The sequence below is a fragment of the Geospiza fortis genome, unplaced genomic scaffold (assembly GCF_000277835.1).
Source record: "Geospiza fortis unplaced genomic scaffold, GeoFor_1.0 scaffold76, whole genome shotgun sequence".
Taxonomy (NCBI): Eukaryota; Metazoa; Chordata; class Aves; order Passeriformes; family Thraupidae; genus Geospiza; species Geospiza fortis.
Genome location: NW_005054798.1, coordinates 67,881 through 75,244, shown reverse-complemented (window position 1 = coordinate 75,244; position 7,364 = coordinate 67,881). Strand labels below are relative to the sequence as shown.

Genomic DNA, 7,364 nt, shown 5'->3' with positions numbered 1-7,364 from the left:
GCAGCCTTAAAGATTCTCTGACAGACTAAGGACATCTCAAGTGCCTTAAAATTTGTCCTGGAAGTGTCATACACTGTAACAGTGACAAAAATGCATAATACAGTGATGACCAGAGACTCTTGTAGTCTCATAGGGATGCAACAGTACTGAGACAGTGTGGGGTGCTGCAGCTTTGGGACATGTTGGTTTGCCTGAGTAGGGTGGCAACACATAGAAGTGCCATGGAACATGCAGGGTGGCAGAGTGATGACATACCTCAGTGCAGGAACAGAGTGATGCAACATGAAGTATCAACACAGCAAGCAGTGCCAAAGAGGGACTGTACCAAGCCCCCATGTCCCACCCAGCCCTGGGGGATTACAGCTCTATGTGGCACTCTAGAGGGAAAGGAGCTGGGCTGTGCATGTCAATGTAACATGTGGTGACAGTGGGAATGGTGATCTCATTGTGGGCCTGGTGTCACACCAGTGACAGTGAGGCACGCGCTCAGAGCAGGAGCTGAGGGCAGCAGAGACAGCAGGGCCGCATGGTGAGCTCACCACGGCGCTATCACACGACAGGGCGACACAGCCCTGCTACGATGCCCGCTCATGTCAAACCCTCTAACTACCGGTGCCTGTCGCCCACCTTGACTGACACGACAGCTACCGCAGCGGCTCCCCGTCTGCCCCCCACACTAGCCCCACACCCTTCCGGCCAACGGAAGTCGATAGTAGCAACCATGGCAACTAATCCGGGAGCAGAACGCTGTCGGCGTTGGCTTTTTTTTTTCTCTCCACCTCTCCCTGAAGTGTCCCCGCGCCTCCTGAGAGAGGAAAGTGTACGTCTCTGCGGCAGTGAGGCGAGGGCTGCAGAGAACCAAGCGTCTGGACCCCGGAATTATTGCCAGAACTCCCGCCTTCATGAATATGCAAATATAGGGCGGGGCGGTGGGGGCCGGCCCCGGAAGTGGCGCGGCTGAGTCACTTAGGCGGCGACGATGATAAGGCTGAACCCGCGGTGGGCGGCGGCGTTACCGTAATCTTTCGACGTTTGAGGAGTCTCCCTGTGTTCGGTCTTCTTTCTTTCCGCCTTGTCTCTACCATCACGATGGAGGAGATAGACCGCTTCCAGGTGCCAGCCGTTCGGGCCGAGATGCAGCCGCTGGTGAGGGAGGCCGCGCTGTTTCCGGGAGCTGCCCCCTTGCCATGGGGGTGTGTGCTCCCTGTGCGCTGCGATTGTCGTGTAATGGCCGTCATCTCCCTGGGTGTTGTCGGTGGCAAGGGCAGAAGCCGCCCGCGAAGGGGGGGAGAAGGGAAGGGGGTGGGCAAAAGGGGCTCTGCCCCTGCGTCGGTTGAAACGTTGCTTCTGCAAACGCAGTAACGTCTCGAAACGCCCTGGCCTGGCTAGTGCATGAGGTGAGTGTTTCGCGCCGCCTCGGCCAGTGGGCTCCAGTGCAGGGGAGGCGAGTGCTCCGGGGGAGTGGGGAGCGGCGGAAAGATTGAGGAGCCCGTCCAAGTAAGGACGGGCAACCAGAGCAGCTGGAGGCGTAAAGAATTGGTGGGGTTTTAGTTGATTTTTACAATATAGGTGAGGTCTGGGGTACAATTGAGCGATGCTTATGCGCAGTCCGGTCTGAGAGGTTCTCCCTAGGACCGAGATATCCGCACGGGATGGGCATTAAATACGCCTATCTGGCGTGAGTTGTATGAAGCTGTGGGACACTCTCTGTGGCTGATTTTATAGCCATTGCTCTAGAGGAAAAATGCTATTAGATACTCGTGTGAAAAATCCAGGTGTTCTGCAAAGGAACATCTGTGTCAAATTACAGTTTTGCTCATGTAAAATTCTTTACATAAAAAAGCAATTTGTAAGGTGTTGGATTTTTTCCCCCACGCCAGGGCATATGTTTTTCATTTTGTTTTATTTTTCCACTTCATGGTCACAATTATACTCAGTTAATGAGCTCTGAAGAAGTTCACATAAATGTTGCACTACTATATGGGACCCTGGGGAATCTTTGCAGAGAAAGAAGTATACAGGCTTGTGGGACTTTCTGGCTGCACAACTGGGCAGGTAGAGTGGTCCTGGGCTCTTGGTATCTTCTGAGATGACGCTTATGAAGGAAAGCCAGCTGGCCGGTAGTCTTGGGAGATGCTAGATCATCACCAAGTAGTCTTGGTGATGATTTCTTATGAATGTGTAGTTGCTTTGCTTTGATGCTACAGGCTTGCTTGTGTGTGTTGTGCCCCAGCTGCATTCTGCAGAACACTTGAATGTGGTTATCTATTTGTTTCCAAACTGGGAAAGGTTTCTTTGTGTGTTCCTCTCCACTAAATTCAGTCTGCCTCACTCTTCACTTGAAGGTGCATTATTATGTGCAACCTGGGACTTGTTGAAATACAGTTCACCTTGGCATTAAAGTGAAAGCTGGATATGAGCTGATTCAAGATGCTGATTCCCTGTGGCACCTGGAGTAAGCAAATTCCATCTTGGCATCCGATTGCGTGAGACAATGATATGAAATATTTGGAGAAGTGGAAATAACTTTATTAAAATACGTGTACAGATCCTTTTGAGAGCAGGTGAGGATAGGTTATTGACTGGTTCATGTTAGCACTAAAGATACTACTGAGATTTCCAGCATATCAAACTACATAATTTAGTGTTGATGTACCAGTCCTTAGTTTCTTGTTGCAGCTAGTGTTTGCAAAAAAGTTGAGAACAAAATAATTGTCTTGTGAACAGAAAGACAGTTTACAAATTTAAATTACCCCTCAGTGGCAAGAAAACCACTTTTCTTATGGTGGGAGTGTTGAAAAATTGTGAAAATATTTTTAGCTGGGTGGTAGTGTTTTCTTGTTTGCTTTTTCAGCTTCTAACCTTTGTGAGAAATGCATGTATTTTATGATTGGCTTTTCGCAAATATTAAAATGAATATTATATGTGTTGTGTTAGCAAGTAATGCTGTATTAATTCTCTTAAGTACTGTATAGTTTTAGGTTATAAAAAATTGCTAAAATAGAAACTATGCTATATAAGATGCTTTGTTTAAAAGAGAGGACTCGCCGCGAGATAACAGCCACAGGACACCTAAATCTTTCAGAAGAGAAGAATTTATTGCTTTCCTATCAGAAGAAACAAACTGCTTCCCGCCTCGAAGGCGCCATGGGTGTTAGAAAGGAGAAGTTGACACTGACCAGACAAAAATCCTGTGTTTGAATAAGAATTTATGCATCATGTATGAAGTGTATGAATATGCAACAGGCTATTGCTCTTAAAGATTACTCCTTTTGTTAAAGGTCTGTCCTTTTTCCTGGGCCCGTGCTGCCTGGAAAAAGGTACCCGGACGTCCGTAACTCTTTGTCTTTATTGTCTCATATTGTCCTAACCTAGCTTGTCTAAATTATTATTACTCTGATTGTATTACTATTTTTATAACCATTTTTTTTATTACTATTAAACTTTTAAAATTTTGAAAACAAGTGATTGGCGTTTTTCACACCTTTGTGGTGGGGAAGAAAACCATCCATAAAAGCTGATGTAGACTTGTTGCATGCCTTACTTGGTGTATGTGTGTTTTGTCAAGCAGAGACAGCAGGCATGACAAGGCTGACCCTCTTTATTCATGTTGAGAGCAGTAGGCATGGCAGTGAGATTAGGAAGTTTGGAAAAGTTGTTGGCAGATGAAAAAAATACACATAAGTATTTCTTAGAAACCCCATGATAATAGTAGAGGGATGGAATTGGCTTGTGCGTGCACGTTTGCATGGCCATGGAGTGACCAGAACCCAAAGCGATGGTCTGGTCCAGCCTTGCTGTTGCAGGGTAGGATGGTATATTATGCAGCTGTCATAGTAAGCTTTGGAAATAGGTTTCCTTCTTCTTCAGCAGCCAATAATTAAGAATTTTTCACAAAGAGATTTAACACTTGCATTAAAAGAATATTCTGAAACTTTGTTTCAGGGTTTCAGTTCATTTTTAACTAATGGAATGCACAGTACAAGCTTGTCTATGTTGAAGGCTGTTGCTATGATTGGATATATGGCATTTTTCTGTGTTCCTAGAAATGCTGGCATTGGGCTCAGAAGTGGGACAGAACAAGTCTGGTACAACGCTTCCAGAGGCTTTGTCTACTTTGTGTAGCTCCTGGTTTGTATTTTGCAAATAGGGACTGGATGCTTGTAAGAATCGCTGCAGTTCGGAAGGTGACTGAGGTTTATCATACTGATTTGCCACACAGTTCTGTCCCATATTGCTGCTTTATTCTGTTACAGTAACCGTTTGACCCTTCTCTCTCTCCTCCATCACATGCTTATAAGTAGAGAATAACCTTGGCATTTCAGGACTTTTTTCTCTTCCCAGTATAAAAGTGTTCAGTTTCACGTGGTCTTGGGGACAGATGAGTCGTCCAGTGTTGAAGGCCAAAAGAGTCTGGCAATGTTTTCCCCATTCAAAGGGCTGAGGCAGAAGTTTGTTTTCCAGGCAAAACCTGAGAGCTGTTATAACTACTATTAAAGCTATCAAAAACTGTTTTGAAACATGATCCCTTGCTGAAAGCAAATAGAGAATGGAAGGTTCCTTGACCAGTCTGAAGTGCATACACTATTAGAAATATTTTTTCATCCTGTTTAGGCTGGAGGGTATCCTAAGAGAGCACTGTTTCCTCTGAGTCTGGCCAGTACATGGCAATGTGAGAAGGGTCCTGAAGTGACATTTGTAAAGCTAGGCTTTTCTCAAAATCCTTAAAAATTTGTGTTCTTGACGAGCATGCATACTTTTTAATGTCCGTTCATCTGTGTAGGTAAAGTGTCATCTTACCTTTTGATGTCTTCATGCTGAACTCCAAGATAACTGTCGGAGATCTGCCTAGAAACAATGTGACAGGCAGGCCTGCTGCTCTGCTAATGTTCAAAATGAAGAAATAGATATGCTATTAAATGCTGAAGGGAAGCCATTCTTAGAAAGTAGTCTGAAGTTTTTCTGAGCCCTTCAGCCTCCAAACCTGCCATTGATACTGGCACTATTGATCAGCTGTCTGAAATCCTTCTGAACCTGTATCTCTAGCATACACCAAGCACTGACTGGCATATGATGGCAAATTGACAAATGATGGTGTTGGACCACATGTTGCTCCCATACACTGATGCAGACAGTCTCTGTTCTTAGCAAAAAAATGGAAGTAAACATGCTCTTGCCCACACAGCACCAGTATGACTTTTCTGAAGAAAAAGCACCTGTCAAAGTGCAGCAGCTTCAGAGGAGCTTTGCTAGAAACTTATGAGACTTTGGCTTGCTTTCTGAAAGCGACATGTGTAACAGAGTGTTTTAGTTTCCCAGTTATCTGCCCACATGAAAAGTGGGAGCTCTTTCTGGAGAAACTGAATTAATAGTTCTTAGATCTTGTTCTGAAGTATTGTGGCCACGCTGCTTCCTTGCAGATGTTTACCAGGCTGTAGGACCTTGGGCTGGTAGCTCTAGTTGCTATGACTGCAGCTGATCCAAGGATTTTGCTTAGCTGCATCCTACAGTGAGGTTGTTGGTTTTCTAGCTGAGATACCAAATAGATGCTGCTCCTGGAGGTATAAAATTTTCTGAAACTTTGAAGGATACAGAAGATGCTTTTCTATACAGCTTTCTTTGAACATTAGAAGAGAAAAATCTAGGCTATCTACTGTATGCTTAGCTTTTAAAAACAAAACTATCATTTTAGTCAGTGGACAGTATCAGTGTTCAGCATGCTTATCAAATCCATATTCATTATTTGTGGAACATATTGACTGTTTCATCCTAGGGAAGTTGTGCTATGCGTTGAGACCTTTTTGTTTTGTCTGATGCATCCCTAAAAGAGGGGAAAACCTAAAATGAGAAAGTAAGAGTAATGAAGAAGCAAAAATAAAAGCCATACCTGTAGGGCTTAGAAAGAGTATGCTAATATAACATTAGGTCTAGCGTAGATACACAAGAAACTCCTTTCTAGGTGGAAAAAAGTTTCTAAAATGAAAATGTCATCCCTATGTATAATAATTTTAACGTAGCCCATGGGTTACACAGCTCTATGTTTTGTAAATGCCTACAGCACTATGAGTTCTGAAATTAAAATAATTCAGAAAGTGCTGCTTTTAGTTATACAGCTTTTGATGTGCTGCTGTGTCATTTATAGCAGTAACCTAAAAATTACCTCCCTGCATGTTTCATTTTTGTCATTGGGATTGTCTTGTTCCTTCTCTGCCCTGTATCAGGTCTTAGGTGCAGAGGTACAGGAGCATTTTTATTATACCCCCCAGGCTAGGGATAAACTCCAGAAGTGATTCCAGCATAGGCTCCCACTCCTGGCTATGCTTCCCCCCCCCCCCCCTCTCCTTATGCACCTGCTCACTGGCAGAGCATGGTATACTGAAAAGTCCTTGATTTAGAGTAAGCACTGCTTAGCAACAACCAAAACATCAGTGTGTATGATGTCCTACCCTTAAGGGGAAGGAAGGGAGCACCCAAGATTTGCAGATGGTCGTGGCTGAAAGGAATGACAAAAGTCAGAGGGTCCACAAAACCTCACAATTTTATTAGTAAACTACACACTTAGCATGGGAATTGGTATGCTAGTCCCTGACCTACTATATAAGTACATGGCAGTGGATTTTGAATAAAGGGATAGGGCAAAGGGAAGAGAGAAAGTGAGAGATTAATTAGAGGGGGAGAGGAAAAGAAAAAGAGATCACCTGTCCTTGTCCCAGCATCGATATAGCTGGGGTGTCCAGGGTTCTGGGTGTGCCATCTGGGCTTTGTGGAAGTACCTTTTTATATACAGGTTTTCCCCACCCCGGAGATAAGTTTCTTGCTTTCTATGCAAGTTAGTTCTCATGTGCAATCTGTTCTGGACCTTTATATGGAAGTGTGTTGGACAGCTTCAGGGGTCTTTGGTGGTCTTGATTTCCCCCCTCCCACAGTCCATGCCTGCTTCTTGACTTTATTCTTGCATTTGTGGTGTATTGTGTTGTGCTTACCTCCAGAAACTAGAACAAGGACATTTGTCCCAGAAAAGTGCTGCCCTACCTCCACATGGACCCCTTGTCCAACCACAACCTGTTCTTTCTCATGGTGTGTTATTACCAACAATCCTCGACTGTTATTACTAGCAATCCTTGCTTGGCTCCACAGCTATCTGGCTATCGGTGTTTGAGACATACACATTAGCCCCTTATTTTCTGGGATTCTACACCACTCCGTGGCTCAAACACCAATATAGACTTGGTGATCCATTGAAAAGAGAGAAGGAGAGACAGAAAGGGGCCAATGCATTCTATAAGCAGTCTCTAAATTTTGGGGATAATCTCATTTTAATCCCCTACATCTTAAGGTGTAATTAGATTAATGTTAACCGCTCT

At 44.3% G+C, this 7,364-nt stretch overlaps 1 long non-coding RNA gene across 1 annotated transcript in view; it reads left to right on the top strand.

Moving 5' to 3' along the window:
- The first annotated feature begins 1,372 nt into the window (after positions 1-1,372).
- Positions 1,373-7,364, top strand: part of LOC115949136 — a 52,635-nt gene continuing 46,643 nt past the window's right edge. The window contains exon 1 of the long non-coding RNA XR_004082757.1: positions 1,373-1,397. This is a non-coding gene — a long non-coding RNA (uncharacterized LOC115949136). The remainder of the gene's footprint in view (positions 1,398-7,364) is intronic.